General features: G+C 38.3%; 20 non-coding genes across 20 annotated transcripts; all 20 read right to left on the bottom strand.

Annotated features, from left to right (window-relative positions):
• Positions 1-488: 488 nt before the first annotated feature.
• LOC148617613 (5S ribosomal RNA) lies at positions 489-607 on the bottom strand. The gene has a single exon (XR_015922745.1). It is a non-coding gene; the product is annotated as a 5S ribosomal RNA (ribosomal RNA).
• Positions 608-1,259: 652 nt separating this feature from the next.
• Positions 1,260-1,378, bottom strand: LOC148617612 (5S ribosomal RNA). The gene has a single exon (XR_015922744.1). It is a non-coding gene; the product is annotated as a 5S ribosomal RNA (ribosomal RNA).
• A 652-nt stretch (positions 1,379-2,030) lies between these two features.
• Positions 2,031-2,149, bottom strand: LOC148617611 (5S ribosomal RNA). Its single transcript, XR_015922743.1, has one exon. It is a non-coding gene; the product is annotated as a 5S ribosomal RNA (ribosomal RNA).
• Positions 2,150-2,801: 652 nt separating this feature from the next.
• On the bottom strand, positions 2,802-2,920 carry LOC148617610 (5S ribosomal RNA). Its single transcript, XR_015922742.1, has one exon. It is a non-coding gene; the product is annotated as a 5S ribosomal RNA (ribosomal RNA).
• A 652-nt stretch (positions 2,921-3,572) lies between these two features.
• On the bottom strand, positions 3,573-3,691 carry LOC148617609 (5S ribosomal RNA). Its single transcript, XR_015922741.1, has one exon. It is a non-coding gene; the product is annotated as a 5S ribosomal RNA (ribosomal RNA).
• Positions 3,692-4,343: 652 nt separating this feature from the next.
• On the bottom strand, positions 4,344-4,462 carry LOC148617608 (5S ribosomal RNA). Its single transcript, XR_015922740.1, has one exon. It is a non-coding gene; the product is annotated as a 5S ribosomal RNA (ribosomal RNA).
• A 652-nt stretch (positions 4,463-5,114) lies between these two features.
• On the bottom strand, positions 5,115-5,233 carry LOC148617607 (5S ribosomal RNA). The gene has a single exon (XR_015922739.1). It is a non-coding gene; the product is annotated as a 5S ribosomal RNA (ribosomal RNA).
• A 652-nt stretch (positions 5,234-5,885) lies between these two features.
• On the bottom strand, positions 5,886-6,004 carry LOC148617606 (5S ribosomal RNA). Its single transcript, XR_015922737.1, has one exon. It is a non-coding gene; the product is annotated as a 5S ribosomal RNA (ribosomal RNA).
• Positions 6,005-6,656: 652 nt separating this feature from the next.
• Positions 6,657-6,775, bottom strand: LOC148617605 (5S ribosomal RNA). Its single transcript, XR_015922736.1, has one exon. It is a non-coding gene; the product is annotated as a 5S ribosomal RNA (ribosomal RNA).
• A 652-nt stretch (positions 6,776-7,427) lies between these two features.
• On the bottom strand, positions 7,428-7,546 carry LOC148617604 (5S ribosomal RNA). Its single transcript, XR_015922735.1, has one exon. It is a non-coding gene; the product is annotated as a 5S ribosomal RNA (ribosomal RNA).
• A 652-nt stretch (positions 7,547-8,198) lies between these two features.
• LOC148617603 (5S ribosomal RNA) lies at positions 8,199-8,317 on the bottom strand. Its single transcript, XR_015922734.1, has one exon. It is a non-coding gene; the product is annotated as a 5S ribosomal RNA (ribosomal RNA).
• Positions 8,318-8,969: 652 nt separating this feature from the next.
• LOC148617602 (5S ribosomal RNA) lies at positions 8,970-9,088 on the bottom strand. Its single transcript, XR_015922733.1, has one exon. It is a non-coding gene; the product is annotated as a 5S ribosomal RNA (ribosomal RNA).
• A 652-nt stretch (positions 9,089-9,740) lies between these two features.
• LOC148617601 (5S ribosomal RNA) lies at positions 9,741-9,859 on the bottom strand. The gene has a single exon (XR_015922732.1). It is a non-coding gene; the product is annotated as a 5S ribosomal RNA (ribosomal RNA).
• Positions 9,860-10,511: 652 nt separating this feature from the next.
• On the bottom strand, positions 10,512-10,630 carry LOC148617600 (5S ribosomal RNA). Its single transcript, XR_015922731.1, has one exon. It is a non-coding gene; the product is annotated as a 5S ribosomal RNA (ribosomal RNA).
• A 652-nt stretch (positions 10,631-11,282) lies between these two features.
• LOC148617599 (5S ribosomal RNA) lies at positions 11,283-11,401 on the bottom strand. Its single transcript, XR_015922730.1, has one exon. It is a non-coding gene; the product is annotated as a 5S ribosomal RNA (ribosomal RNA).
• Positions 11,402-12,053: 652 nt separating this feature from the next.
• LOC148617598 (5S ribosomal RNA) lies at positions 12,054-12,172 on the bottom strand. Its single transcript, XR_015922729.1, has one exon. It is a non-coding gene; the product is annotated as a 5S ribosomal RNA (ribosomal RNA).
• Positions 12,173-12,824: 652 nt separating this feature from the next.
• Positions 12,825-12,943, bottom strand: LOC148617597 (5S ribosomal RNA). Its single transcript, XR_015922728.1, has one exon. It is a non-coding gene; the product is annotated as a 5S ribosomal RNA (ribosomal RNA).
• Positions 12,944-13,595: 652 nt separating this feature from the next.
• LOC148617596 (5S ribosomal RNA) lies at positions 13,596-13,714 on the bottom strand. Its single transcript, XR_015922726.1, has one exon. It is a non-coding gene; the product is annotated as a 5S ribosomal RNA (ribosomal RNA).
• Positions 13,715-14,366: 652 nt separating this feature from the next.
• LOC148617595 (5S ribosomal RNA) lies at positions 14,367-14,485 on the bottom strand. Its single transcript, XR_015922725.1, has one exon. It is a non-coding gene; the product is annotated as a 5S ribosomal RNA (ribosomal RNA).
• A 652-nt stretch (positions 14,486-15,137) lies between these two features.
• LOC148617594 (5S ribosomal RNA) lies at positions 15,138-15,256 on the bottom strand. Its single transcript, XR_015922724.1, has one exon. It is a non-coding gene; the product is annotated as a 5S ribosomal RNA (ribosomal RNA).
• Between the last annotated feature and the right edge of the window lie 499 nt (positions 15,257-15,755).

Here is a 15,755-nt window from a genome sequence, read left to right as displayed (position 1 = left end):
AAAATATTATTAAATAAATTTCAGAGACTAACATTCAATTTAAATATCAAACTCACCACAGATCCACAAGCAGACGCCCCAGCCCTGCCCCCTCCTTTTTTTTGACAGCGCTCAATCGTGTCAATTTGTCTCAGTTGTAGCACGAAAAGTCCGTGCACGCGCTAATTTTAAAATGAATTGTAAAATGGAAAATGTAATTGCTTCAAACTTTGCAAAATGACAGGACAAATTTTACTCACCGGCGGCTTCAAACCCTGCCTCCCTTTCGTCTGACTGTCGCCATGCGACGTCAAAGTCACAATGACAATATGGGAGCCTTCTAGTCCAATATACGCCCCCGCTATGTTATACTTTTAACGCCTTTTCCTGCTTTTCAATTATGACTATACATAAAAATGCACGTTCTAATAAAACGAACGAAAACTCGTATTCCATTTTCTGTGTCATTTTTGTGATTTTTTTAAAAAATGGCCAGAAATAAAAAGAAATGTCTACGGCATCCGGTATTCCCAGGCGGTCACCCATCCAAGTACTAACCGGACTCGACGCTGCTTAACTTCGGTGATCGGACGAGAACCGGTGCTTTCAGCGTGATATGGTCGTAGACACTAAATGATGTGAAAATTTGCTATATAAAGATTCTAGTTCCTTAAGACATATAGAAAAACAAAACATTTTATGTAGGCTTGGCTGAAGAATTCGCCCCGCTCTCTAAATAAAGTGACATAAAGAAAATACAATTACTTCTAAAATAAAATTGATACAAAAGAAAAAATATTATTAAATAAATTTCAGAGACTAACATTCAATTTAAATATCAAACTCACCACAGATCCACAAGCAGACGCCCCAGCCCTGCCCCCTCCTTTTTTTTGACAGCGCTCAATCGTGTCAATTTGTCTCAGTTGTAGCACGAAAAGTCCGTGCACGCGCTAATTTTAAAATGAATTGTAAAATGGAAAATGTAATTGCTTCAAACTTTGCAAAATGACAGGACAAATTTTACTCACCGGCGGCTTCAAACCCTGCCTCCCTTTCGTCTGACTGTCGCCATGCGACGTCAAAGTCACAATGACAATATGGGAGCCTTCTAGTCCAATATACGCCCCCGCTATGTTATACTTTTAACGCCTTTTCCTGCTTTTCAATTATGACTATACATAAAAATGCACGTTCTAATAAAACGAACGAAAACTCGTATTCCATTTTCTGTGTCATTTTTGTGATTTTTTTAAAAAATGGCCAGAAATAAAAAGAAATGTCTACGGCATCCGGTATTCCCAGGCGGTCACCCATCCAAGTACTAACCGGACTCGACGCTGCTTAACTTCGGTGATCGGACGAGAACCGGTGCTTTCAGCGTGATATGGTCGTAGACACTAAATGATGTGAAAATTTGCTATATAAAGATTCTAGTTCCTTAAGACATATAGAAAAACAAAACATTTTATGTAGGCTTGGCTGAAGAATTCGCCCCGCTCTCTAAATAAAGTGACATAAAGAAAATACAATTACTTCTAAAATAAAATTGATACAAAAGAAAAAATATTATTAAATAAATTTCAGAGACTAACATTCAATTTAAATATCAAACTCACCACAGATCCACAAGCAGACGCCCCAGCCCTGCCCCCTCCTTTTTTTTGACAGCGCTCAATCGTGTCAATTTGTCTCAGTTGTAGCACGAAAAGTCCGTGCACGCGCTAATTTTAAAATGAATTGTAAAATGGAAAATGTAATTGCTTCAAACTTTGCAAAATGACAGGACAAATTTTACTCACCGGCGGCTTCAAACCCTGCCTCCCTTTCGTCTGACTGTCGCCATGCGACGTCAAAGTCACAATGACAATATGGGAGCCTTCTAGTCCAATATACGCCCCCGCTATGTTATACTTTTAACGCCTTTTCCTGCTTTTCAATTATGACTATACATAAAAATGCACGTTCTAATAAAACGAACGAAAACTCGTATTCCATTTTCTGTGTCATTTTTGTGATTTTTTTAAAAAATGGCCAGAAATAAAAAGAAATGTCTACGGCATCCGGTATTCCCAGGCGGTCACCCATCCAAGTACTAACCGGACTCGACGCTGCTTAACTTCGGTGATCGGACGAGAACCGGTGCTTTCAGCGTGATATGGTCGTAGACACTAAATGATGTGAAAATTTGCTATATAAAGATTCTAGTTCCTTAAGACATATAGAAAAACAAAACATTTTATGTAGGCTTGGCTGAAGAATTCGCCCCGCTCTCTAAATAAAGTGACATAAAGAAAATACAATTACTTCTAAAATAAAATTGATACAAAAGAAAAAATATTATTAAATAAATTTCAGAGACTAACATTCAATTTAAATATCAAACTCACCACAGATCCACAAGCAGACGCCCCAGCCCTGCCCCCTCCTTTTTTTTGACAGCGCTCAATCGTGTCAATTTGTCTCAGTTGTAGCACGAAAAGTCCGTGCACGCGCTAATTTTAAAATGAATTGTAAAATGGAAAATGTAATTGCTTCAAACTTTGCAAAATGACAGGACAAAGTTTACTCACCGGCGGCTTCAAACCCTGCCTCCCTTTCGTCTGACTGTCGCCATGCGACGTCAAAGTCACAATGACAATATGGGAGCCTTCTAGTCCAATATACGCCCCCGCTATGTTATACTTTTAACGCCTTTTCCTGCTTTTCAATTATGACTATACATAAAAATGCACGTTCTAATAAAACGAACGAAAACTCGTATTCCATTTTCTGTGTCATTTTTGTGATTTTTTTAAAAAATGGCCAGAAATAAAAAGAAATGTCTACGGCATCCGGTATTCCCAGGCGGTCACCCATCCAAGTACTAACCGGACTCGACGCTGCTTAACTTCGGTGATCGGACGAGAACCGGTGCTTTCAGCGTGATATGGTCGTAGACACTAAATGATGTGAAAATTTGCTATATAAAGATTCTAGTTCCTTAAGACATATAGAAAAACAAAACATTTTATGTAGGCTTGGCTGAAGAATTCGCCCCGCTCTCTAAATAAAGTGACATAAAGAAAATACAATTACTTCTAAAATAAAATTGATACAAAAGAAAAAATATTATTAAATAAATTTCAGAGACTAACATTCAATTTAAATATCAAACTCACCACAGATCCACAAGCAGACGCCCCAGCCCTGCCCCCTCCTTTTTTTTGACAGCGCTCAATCGTGTCAATTTGTCTCAGTTGTAGCACGAAAAGTCCGTGCACGCGCTAATTTTAAAATGAATTGTAAAATGGAAAATGTAATTGCTTCAAACTTTGCAAAATGACAGGACAAATTTTACTCACCGGCGGCTTCAAACCCTGCCTCCCTTTCGTCTGACTGTCGCCATGCGACGTCAAAGTCACAATGACAATATGGGAGCCTTCTAGTCCAATATACGCCCCCGCTATGTTATACTTTTAACGCCTTTTCCTGCTTTTCAATTATGACTATACATAAAAATGCACGTTCTAATAAAACGAACGAAAACTCGTATTCCATTTTCTGTGTCATTTTTGTGATTTTTTTAAAAAATGGCCAGAAATAAAAAGAAATGTCTACGGCATCCGGTATTCCCAGGCGGTCACCCATCCAAGTACTAACCGGACTCGACGCTGCTTAACTTCGGTGATCGGACGAGAACCGGTGCTTTCAGCGTGATATGGTCGTAGACACTAAATGATGTGAAAATTTGCTATATAAAGATTCTAGTTCCTTAAGACATATAGAAAAACAAAACATTTTATGTAGGCTTGGCTGAAGAATTCGCCCCGCTCTCTAAATAAAGTGACATAAAGAAAATACAATTACTTCTAAAATAAAATTGATACAAAAGAAAAAATATTATTAAATAAATTTCAGAGACTAACATTCAATTTAAATATCAAACTCACCACAGATCCACAAGCAGACGCCCCAGCCCTGCCCCCTCCTTTTTTTTGACAGCGCTCAATCGTGTCAATTTGTCTCAGTTGTAGCACGAAAAGTCCGTGCACGCGCTAATTTTAAAATGAATTGTAAAATGGAAAATGTAATTGCTTCAAACTTTGCAAAATGACAGGACAAATTTTACTCACCGGCGGCTTCAAACCCTGCCTCCCTTTCGTCTGACTGTCGCCATGCGACGTCAAAGTCACAATGACAATATGGGAGCCTTCTAGTCCAATATACGCCCCCGCTATGTTATACTTTTAACGCCTTTTCCTGCTTTTCAATTATGACTATACATAAAAATGCACGTTCTAATAAAACGAACGAAAACTCGTATTCCATTTTCTGTGTCATTTTTGTGATTTTTTTAAAAAATGGCCAGAAATAAAAAGAAATGTCTACGGCATCCGGTATTCCCAGGCGGTCACCCATCCAAGTACTAACCGGACTCGACGCTGCTTAACTTCGGTGATCGGACGAGAACCGGTGCTTTCAGCGTGATATGGTCGTAGACACTAAATGATGTGAAAATTTGCTATATAAAGATTCTAGTTCCTTAAGACATATAGAAAAACAAAACATTTTATGTAGGCTTGGCTGAAGAATTCGCCCCGCTCTCTAAATAAAGTGACATAAAGAAAATACAATTACTTCTAAAATAAAATTGATACAAAAGAAAAAATATTATTAAATAAATTTCAGAGACTAACATTCAATTTAAATATCAAACTCACCACAGATCCACAAGCAGACGCCCCAGCCCTGCCCCCTCCTTTTTTTTGACAGCGCTCAATCGTGTCAATTTGTCTCAGTTGTAGCACGAAAAGTCCGTGCACGCGCTAATTTTAAAATGAATTGTAAAATGGAAAATGTAATTGCTTCAAACTTTGCAAAATGACAGGACAAATTTTACTCACCGGCGGCTTCAAACCCTGCCTCCCTTTCGTCTGACTGTCGCCATGCGACGTCAAAGTCACAATGACAATATGGGAGCCTTCTAGTCCAATATACGCCCCCGCTATGTTATACTTTTAACGCCTTTTCCTGCTTTTCAATTATGACTATACATAAAAATGCACGTTCTAATAAAACGAACGAAAACTCGTATTCCATTTTCTGTGTCATTTTTGTGATTTTTTTAAAAAATGGCCAGAAATAAAAAGAAATGTCTACGGCATCCGGTATTCCCAGGCGGTCACCCATCCAAGTACTAACCGGACTCGACGCTGCTTAACTTCGGTGATCGGACGAGAACCGGTGCTTTCAGCGTGATATGGTCGTAGACACTAAATGATGTGAAAATTTGCTATATAAAGATTCTAGTTCCTTAAGACATATAGAAAAACAAAACATTTTATGTAGGCTTGGCTGAAGAATTCGCCCCGCTCTCTAAATAAAGTGACATAAAGAAAATACAATTACTTCTAAAATAAAATTGATACAAAAGAAAAAATATTATTAAATAAATTTCAGAGACTAACATTCAATTTAAATATCAAACTCACCACAGATCCACAAGCAGACGCCCCAGCCCTGCCCCCTCCTTTTTTTTGACAGCGCTCAATCGTGTCAATTTGTCTCAGTTGTAGCACGAAAAGTCCGTGCACGCGCTAATTTTAAAATGAATTGTAAAATGGAAAATGTAATTGCTTCAAACTTTGCAAAATGACAGGACAAATTTTACTCACCGGCGGCTTCAAACCCTGCCTCCCTTTCGTCTGACTGTCGCCATGCGACGTCAAAGTCACAATGACAATATGGGAGCCTTCTAGTCCAATATACGCCCCCGCTATGTTATACTTTTAACGCCTTTTCCTGCTTTTCAATTATGACTATACATAAAAATGCACGTTCTAATAAAACGAACGAAAACTCGTATTCCATTTTCTGTGTCATTTTTGTGATTTTTTTAAAAAATGGCCAGAAATAAAAAGAAATGTCTACGGCATCCGGTATTCCCAGGCGGTCACCCATCCAAGTACTAACCGGACTCGACGCTGCTTAACTTCGGTGATCGGACGAGAACCGGTGCTTTCAGCGTGATATGGTCGTAGACACTAAATGATGTGAAAATTTGCTATATAAAGATTCTAGTTCCTTAAGACATATAGAAAAACAAAACATTTTATGTAGGCTTGGCTGAAGAATTCGCCCCGCTCTCTAAATAAAGTGACATAAAGAAAATACAATTACTTCTAAAATAAAATTGATACAAAAGAAAAAATATTATTAAATAAATTTCAGAGACTAACATTCAATTTAAATATCAAACTCACCACAGATCCACAAGCAGACGCCCCAGCCCTGCCCCCTCCTTTTTTTTGACAGCGCTCAATCGTGTCAATTTGTCTCAGTTGTAGCACGAAAAGTCCGTGCACGCGCTAATTTTAAAATGAATTGTAAAATGGAAAATGTAATTGCTTCAAACTTTGCAAAATGACAGGACAAATTTTACTCACCGGCGGCTTCAAACCCTGCCTCCCTTTCGTCTGACTGTCGCCATGCGACGTCAAAGTCACAATGACAATATGGGAGCCTTCTAGTCCAATATACGCCCCCGCTATGTTATACTTTTAACGCCTTTTCCTGCTTTTCAATTATGACTATACATAAAAATGCACGTTCTAATAAAACGAACGAAAACTCGTATTCCATTTTCTGTGTCATTTTTGTGATTTTTTTAAAAAATGGCCAGAAATAAAAAGAAATGTCTACGGCATCCGGTATTCCCAGGCGGTCACCCATCCAAGTACTAACCGGACTCGACGCTGCTTAACTTCGGTGATCGGACGAGAACCGGTGCTTTCAGCGTGATATGGTCGTAGACACTAAATGATGTGAAAATTTGCTATATAAAGATTCTAGTTCCTTAAGACATATAGAAAAACAAAACATTTTATGTAGGCTTGGCTGAAGAATTCGCCCCGCTCTCTAAATAAAGTGACATAAAGAAAATACAATTACTTCTAAAATAAAATTGATACAAAAGAAAAAATATTATTAAATAAATTTCAGAGACTAACATTCAATTTAAATATCAAACTCACCACAGATCCACAAGCAGACGCCCCAGCCCTGCCCCCTCCTTTTTTTTGACAGCGCTCAATCGTGTCAATTTGTCTCAGTTGTAGCACGAAAAGTCCGTGCACGCGCTAATTTTAAAATGAATTGTAAAATGGAAAATGTAATTGCTTCAAACTTTGCAAAATGACAGGACAAATTTTACTCACCGGCGGCTTCAAACCCTGCCTCCCTTTCGTCTGACTGTCGCCATGCGACGTCAAAGTCACAATGACAATATGGGAGCCTTCTAGTCCAATATACGCCCCCGCTATGTTATACTTTTAACGCCTTTTCCTGCTTTTCAATTATGACTATACATAAAAATGCACGTTCTAATAAAACGAACGAAAACTCGTATTCCATTTTCTGTGTCATTTTTGTGATTTTTTTAAAAAATGGCCAGAAATAAAAAGAAATGTCTACGGCATCCGGTATTCCCAGGCGGTCACCCATCCAAGTACTAACCGGACTCGACGCTGCTTAACTTCGGTGATCGGACGAGAACCGGTGCTTTCAGCGTGATATGGTCGTAGACACTAAATGATGTGAAAATTTGCTATATAAAGATTCTAGTTCCTTAAGACATATAGAAAAACAAAACATTTTATGTAGGCTTGGCTGAAGAATTCGCCCCGCTCTCTAAATAAAGTGACATAAAGAAAATACAATTACTTCTAAAATAAAATTGATACAAAAGAAAAAATATTATTAAATAAATTTCAGAGACTAACATTCAATTTAAATATCAAACTCACCACAGATCCACAAGCAGACGCCCCAGCCCTGCCCCCTCCTTTTTTTTGACAGCGCTCAATCGTGTCAATTTGTCTCAGTTGTAGCACGAAAAGTCCGTGCACGCGCTAATTTTAAAATGAATTGTAAAATGGAAAATGTAATTGCTTCAAACTTTGCAAAATGACAGGACAAATTTTACTCACCGGCGGCTTCAAACCCTGCCTCCCTTTCGTCTGACTGTCGCCATGCGACGTCAAAGTCACAATGACAATATGGGAGCCTTCTAGTCCAATATACGCCCCCGCTATGTTATACTTTTAACGCCTTTTCCTGCTTTTCAATTATGACTATACATAAAAATGCACGTTCTAATAAAACGAACGAAAACTCGTATTCCATTTTCTGTGTCATTTTTGTGATTTTTTTAAAAAATGGCCAGAAATAAAAAGAAATGTCTACGGCATCCGGTATTCCCAGGCGGTCACCCATCCAAGTACTAACCGGACTCGACGCTGCTTAACTTCGGTGATCGGACGAGAACCGGTGCTTTCAGCGTGATATGGTCGTAGACACTAAATGATGTGAAAATTTGCTATATAAAGATTCTAGTTCCTTAAGACATATAGAAAAACAAAACATTTTATGTAGGCTTGGCTGAAGAATTCGCCCCGCTCTCTAAATAAAGTGACATAAAGAAAATACAATTACTTCTAAAATAAAATTGATACAAAAGAAAAAATATTATTAAATAAATTTCAGAGACTAACATTCAATTTAAATATCAAACTCACCACAGATCCACAAGCAGACGCCCCAGCCCTGCCCCCTCCTTTTTTTTGACAGCGCTCAATCGTGTCAATTTGTCTCAGTTGTAGCACGAAAAGTCCGTGCACGCGCTAATTTTAAAATGAATTGTAAAATGGAAAATGTAATTGCTTCAAACTTTGCAAAATGACAGGACAAATTTTACTCACCGGCGGCTTCAAACCCTGCCTCCCTTTCGTCTGACTGTCGCCATGCGACGTCAAAGTCACAATGACAATATGGGAGCCTTCTAGTCCAATATACGCCCCCGCTATGTTATACTTTTAACGCCTTTTCCTGCTTTTCAATTATGACTATACATAAAAATGCACGTTCTAATAAAACGAACGAAAACTCGTATTCCATTTTCTGTGTCATTTTTGTGATTTTTTTAAAAAATGGCCAGAAATAAAAAGAAATGTCTACGGCATCCGGTATTCCCAGGCGGTCACCCATCCAAGTACTAACCGGACTCGACGCTGCTTAACTTCGGTGATCGGACGAGAACCGGTGCTTTCAGCGTGATATGGTCGTAGACACTAAATGATGTGAAAATTTGCTATATAAAGATTCTAGTTCCTTAAGACATATAGAAAAACAAAACATTTTATGTAGGCTTGGCTGAAGAATTCGCCCCGCTCTCTAAATAAAGTGACATAAAGAAAATACAATTACTTCTAAAATAAAATTGATACAAAAGAAAAAATATTATTAAATAAATTTCAGAGACTAACATTCAATTTAAATATCAAACTCACCACAGATCCACAAGCAGACGCCCCAGCCCTGCCCCCTCCTTTTTTTTGACAGCGCTCAATCGTGTCAATTTGTCTCAGTTGTAGCACGAAAAGTCCGTGCACGCGCTAATTTTAAAATGAATTGTAAAATGGAAAATGTAATTGCTTCAAACTTTGCAAAATGACAGGACAAATTTTACTCACCGGCGGCTTCAAACCCTGCCTCCCTTTCGTCTGACTGTCGCCATGCGACGTCAAAGTCACAATGACAATATGGGAGCCTTCTAGTCCAATATACGCCCCCGCTATGTTATACTTTTAACGCCTTTTCCTGCTTTTCAATTATGACTATACATAAAAATGCACGTTCTAATAAAACGAACGAAAACTCGTATTCCATTTTCTGTGTCATTTTTGTGATTTTTTTAAAAAATGGCCAGAAATAAAAAGAAATGTCTACGGCATCCGGTATTCCCAGGCGGTCACCCATCCAAGTACTAACCGGACTCGACGCTGCTTAACTTCGGTGATCGGACGAGAACCGGTGCTTTCAGCGTGATATGGTCGTAGACACTAAATGATGTGAAAATTTGCTATATAAAGATTCTAGTTCCTTAAGACATATAGAAAAACAAAACATTTTATGTAGGCTTGGCTGAAGAATTCGCCCCGCTCTCTAAATAAAGTGACATAAAGAAAATACAATTACTTCTAAAATAAAATTGATACAAAAGAAAAAATATTATTAAATAAATTTCAGAGACTAACATTCAATTTAAATATCAAACTCACCACAGATCCACAAGCAGACGCCCCAGCCCTGCCCCCTCCTTTTTTTTGACAGCGCTCAATCGTGTCAATTTGTCTCAGTTGTAGCACGAAAAGTCCGTGCACGCGCTAATTTTAAAATGAATTGTAAAATGGAAAATGTAATTGCTTCAAACTTTGCAAAATGACAGGACAAATTTTACTCACCGGCGGCTTCAAACCCTGCCTCCCTTTCGTCTGACTGTCGCCATGCGACGTCAAAGTCACAATGACAATATGGGAGCCTTCTAGTCCAATATACGCCCCCGCTATGTTATACTTTTAACGCCTTTTCCTGCTTTTCAATTATGACTATACATAAAAATGCACGTTCTAATAAAACGAACGAAAACTCGTATTCCATTTTCTGTGTCATTTTTGTGATTTTTTTAAAAAATGGCCAGAAATAAAAAGAAATGTCTACGGCATCCGGTATTCCCAGGCGGTCACCCATCCAAGTACTAACCGGACTCGACGCTGCTTAACTTCGGTGATCGGACGAGAACCGGTGCTTTCAGCGTGATATGGTCGTAGACACTAAATGATGTGAAAATTTGCTATATAAAGATTCTAGTTCCTTAAGACATATAGAAAAACAAAACATTTTATGTAGGCTTGGCTGAAGAATTCGCCCCGCTCTCTAAATAAAGTGACATAAAGAAAATACAATTACTTCTAAAATAAAATTGATACAAAAGAAAAAATATTATTAAATAAATTTCAGAGACTAACATTCAATTTAAATATCAAACTCACCACAGATCCACAAGCAGACGCCCCAGCCCTGCCCCCTCCTTTTTTTTGACAGCGCTCAATCGTGTCAATTTGTCTCAGTTGTAGCACGAAAAGTCCGTGCACGCGCTAATTTTAAAATGAATTGTAAAATGGAAAATGTAATTGCTTCAAACTTTGCAAAATGACAGGACAAATTTTACTCACCGGCGGCTTCAAACCCTGCCTCCCTTTCGTCTGACTGTCGCCATGCGACGTCAAAGTCACAATGACAATATGGGAGCCTTCTAGTCCAATATACGCCCCCGCTATGTTATACTTTTAACGCCTTTTCCTGCTTTTCAATTATGACTATACATAAAAATGCACGTTCTAATAAAACGAACGAAAACTCGTATTCCATTTTCTGTGTCATTTTTGTGATTTTTTTAAAAAATGGCCAGAAATAAAAAGAAATGTCTACGGCATCCGGTATTCCCAGGCGGTCACCCATCCAAGTACTAACCGGACTCGACGCTGCTTAACTTCGGTGATCGGACGAGAACCGGTGCTTTCAGCGTGATATGGTCGTAGACACTAAATGATGTGAAAATTTGCTATATAAAGATTCTAGTTCCTTAAGACATATAGAAAAACAAAACATTTTATGTAGGCTTGGCTGAAGAATTCGCCCCGCTCTCTAAATAAAGTGACATAAAGAAAATACAATTACTTCTAAAATAAAATTGATACAAAAGAAAAAATATTATTAAATAAATTTCAGAGACTAACATTCAATTTAAATATCAAACTCACCACAGATCCACAAGCAGACGCCCCAGCCCTGCCCCCTCCTTTTTTTTGACAGCGCTCAATCGTGTCAATTTGTCTCAGTTGTAGCACGAAAAGTCCGTGCACGCGCTAATTTTAAAATGAATTGTAAAATGGAAAATGTAATTGCTTCAAACTTTGCAAAATGACAGGACAAATTTTACTCACCGGCGGCTTCAAACCCTGCCTCCCTTTCGTCTGACTGTCGCCATGCGACGTCAAAGTCACAATGACAATATGGGAGCCTTCTAGTCCAATATACGCCCCCGCTATGTTATACTTTTAACGCCTTTTCCTGCTTTTCAATTATGACTATACATAAAAATGCACGTTCTAATAAAACGAACGAAAACTCGTATTCCATTTTCTGTGTCATTTTTGTGATTTTTTTAAAAAATGGCCAGAAATAAAAAGAAATGTCTACGGCATCCGGTATTCCCAGGCGGTCACCCATCCAAGTACTAACCGGACTCGACGCTGCTTAACTTCGGTGATCGGACGAGAACCGGTGCTTTCAGCGTGATATGGTCGTAGACACTAAATGATGTGAAAATTTGCTATATAAAGATTCTAGTTCCTTAAGACATATAGAAAAACAAAACATTTTATGTAGGCTTGGCTGAAGAATTCGCCCCGCTCTCTAAATAAAGTGACATAAAGAAAATACAATTACTTCTAAAATAAAATTGATACAAAAGAAAAAATATTATTAAATAAATTTCAGAGACTAACATTCAATTTAAATATCAAACTCACCACAGATCCACAAGCAGACGCCCCAGCCCTGCCCCCTCCTTTTTTTTGACAGCGCTCAATCGTGTCAATTTGTCTCAGTTGTAGCACGAAAAGTCCGTGCACGCGCTAATTTTAAAATGAATTGTAAAATGGAAAATGTAATTGCTTCAAACTTTGCAAAATGACAGGACAAATTTTACTCACCGGCGGCTTCAAACCCTGCCTCCCTTTCGTCTGACTGTCGCCATGCGACGTCAAAGTCACAATGACAATATGGGAGCCTTCTAGTCCAATATACGCCCCCGCTATGTTATACTTTTAACGCCTTTTCCTGCTTTTCAATTATGACTATACATAAAAATGCACGTTCTAATAAAACGAACGAAAACTCGTATTCCATTTTCTGTGTCATTTTTGTGATTTTTTTAAAAAATGGCCAGAAATAAAAAGAAATGTCTACGGCATCCGGTATTCCCAGGCGGTCACCCATCCAAGTACTAACCGGACTCGACGCTGCTTAACTTCGGTGATCGGACGAGAACCGGTGCTTTCAGCGTGATATGGTCGTAGACACTAAATGATGTGAAAATTTGCTATATAAAGATTCTAGTTCCTTAAGACATATAGAAAAACAAAACATTTTATGTAGGCTTGGCTGAAGAATTCGCCCCGCTCTCTAAATAAAGTGACATAAAGAAAATACAATTACTTCTAAAATAAAATTGATACAAAAGAAAAAATATTATTAAATAAATTTCAGAGACTAACATTCAATTTAAATATCAAACTCACCACAGATCCACAAGCAGACGCCCCAGCCCTGCCCCCTCCTTTTTTTTGACAGCGCTCAATCGTGTCAATTTGTCTCAGTTGTAGCACGAAAAGTCCGTGCACGCGCTAATTTTAAAATGAATTGTAAAATGGAAAATGTAATTGCTTCAAACTTTGCAAAATGACAGGACAAATTTTACTCACCGGCGGCTTCAAACCCTGCCTCCCTTTCGTCTGACTGTCGCCATGCGACGTCAAAGTCACAATGACAATATGGGAGCCTTCTAGTCCAATATACGCCCCCGCTATGTTATACTTTTAACGCCTTTTCCTGCTTTTCAATTATGACTATACATAAAAATGCACGTTCTAATAAAACGAACGAAAACTCGTATTCCATTTTCTGTGTCATTTTTGTGATTTTTTTAAAAAATGGCCAGAAATAAAAAGAAATGTCTACGGCATCCGGTATTCCCAGGCGGTCACCCATCCAAGTACTAACCGGACTCGACGCTGCTTAACTTCGGTGATCGGACGAGAACCGGTGCTTTCAGCGTGATATGGTCGTAGACACTAAATGATGTGAAAATTTGCTATATAAAGATTCTAGTTCCTTAAGACATATAGAAAAACAAAACATTTTATGTAGGCTTGGCTGAAGAATTCGCCCCGCTCTCTAAATAAAGTGACATAAAGAAAATACAATTACTTCTAAAACAAAATTGATACAAAAGAAAAAATATTATTAAATAAATTTCAGAGACTAACATTCAATTTAAATATCAAACTCACCACAGATCCACAAGCAGACGCCCCAGCCCTGCCCCCTCCTTTTTTTTGACAGCGCTCAATCGTGTCAATTTGTCTCAGTTGTAGCACGAAAAGTCCGTGCACGCGCTAATTTTAAAATGAATTGTAAAATGGAAAATGTAATTGCTTCAAACTTTGCAAAATGACAGGACAAATTTTACTCACCGGCGGCTTCAAACCCTGCCTCCCTTTCGTCTGACTGTCGCCATGCGACGTCAAAGTCACAATGACAATATGGGAGCCTTCTAGTCCAATATACGCCCCCGCTATGTTATACTTTTAACGCCTTTTCCTGCTTTTCAATTATGACTATACATAAAAATGCACGTTCTAATAAAACGAACGAAAACTCGTATTCCATTTTCTGTGTCATTTTTGTGATTTTTTTAAAAAATGGCCAGAAATAAAAAGAAATGTCTACGGCATCCGGTATTCCCAGGCGGTCACCCATCCAAGTACTAACCGGACTCGACGCTGCTTAACTTCGGTGATCGGACGAGAACCGGTGCTTTCAGCGTGATATGGTCGTAGACACTAAATGATGTGAAAATTTGCTATATAAAGATTCTAGTTCCTTAAGACATATAGAAAAACAAAACATTTTATGTAGGCTTGGCTGAAGAATTCGCCCCGCTCTCTAAATAAAGTGACATAAAGAAAATACAATTACTTCTAAAACAAAATTGATACAAAAGAAAAAATATTATTAAATAAATTTCAGAGACTAACATTCAATTTAAATATCAAACTCACCACAGATCCACAAGCAGACGCCCCAGCCCTGCCCCCTCCTTTTTTTTGACAGCGCTCAATCGTGTCAATTTGTCTCAGTTGTAGCACGAAAAGTCCGTGCACGCGCTAATTTTAAAATGAATTGTAAAATGGAAAATGTAATTGCTTCAAACTTTGCAAAATGACAGGACAAATTTTACTCACCGGCGGCTTCAAACCCTGCCTCCCTTTCGTCTGACTGTCGCCATGCGACGTCAAAGTCACAATGACAATATGGGAGCCTTCTAGTCCAATATACGCCCCCGCTATGTTATACTTTTAACGCCTTTTCCTGCTTTTCAATTATGACTATACATAAAAATGCACGTTCTAATAAAACGAACGAAAACTCGTATTCCATTTTCTGTGTCATTTTTGTGATTTTTTTAAAAAATGGCCAGAAATAAAAAGAAATGTCTACGGCATCCGGTATTCCCAGGCGGTCACCCATCCAAGTACTAACCGGACTCGACGCTGCTTAACTTCGGTGATCGGACGAGAACCGGTGCTTTCAGCGTGATATGGTCGTAGACACTAAATGATGTGAAAATTTGCTATATAAAGATTCTAGTTCCTTAAGACATATAGAAAAACAAAACATTTTATGTAGGCTTGGCTGAAGAATTCGCCCCGCTCTCTAAATAAAGTGACATAAAGAAAATACAATTACTTCTAAAATAAAATTGATACAAAAGAAAAAATATTATTAAATAAATTTCAGAGACTAACATTCAATTTAAATATCAAACTCACCACAGATCCACAAGCAGACGCCCCAGCCCTGCCCCCTCCTTTTTTTTGACAGCGCTCAATCGTGTCAATTTGTCTCAGTTGTAGCACGAAAAGTCCGTGCACGCGCTAATTTTAAAATGAATTGTAAAATGGAAAATGTAATTGCTTCAAACTTTGCAAAATGACAGGACAAATTTTACTCACCGGCGGCTTCAAACCCTGCCTCCCTTTCGTCTGACTGTCGCCATGCGACGTCAAAGTCACAATGACAATATGGGAGCCTTCTAGTCCAATATACGC

The sequence above is a fragment of the Perna viridis genome, chromosome 5 (genome assembly GCF_037379345.1).
Source record: "Perna viridis isolate PV_CMFRI_1.1 ecotype Kerala chromosome 5, ASM3737934v1, whole genome shotgun sequence".
Classification (NCBI taxonomy): domain Eukaryota; kingdom Metazoa; phylum Mollusca; class Bivalvia; order Mytilida; family Mytilidae; genus Perna; species Perna viridis.
Note: the sequence above shows the minus strand (reverse complement) of the source record. Positions and strands in the feature narration are given on the sequence as shown.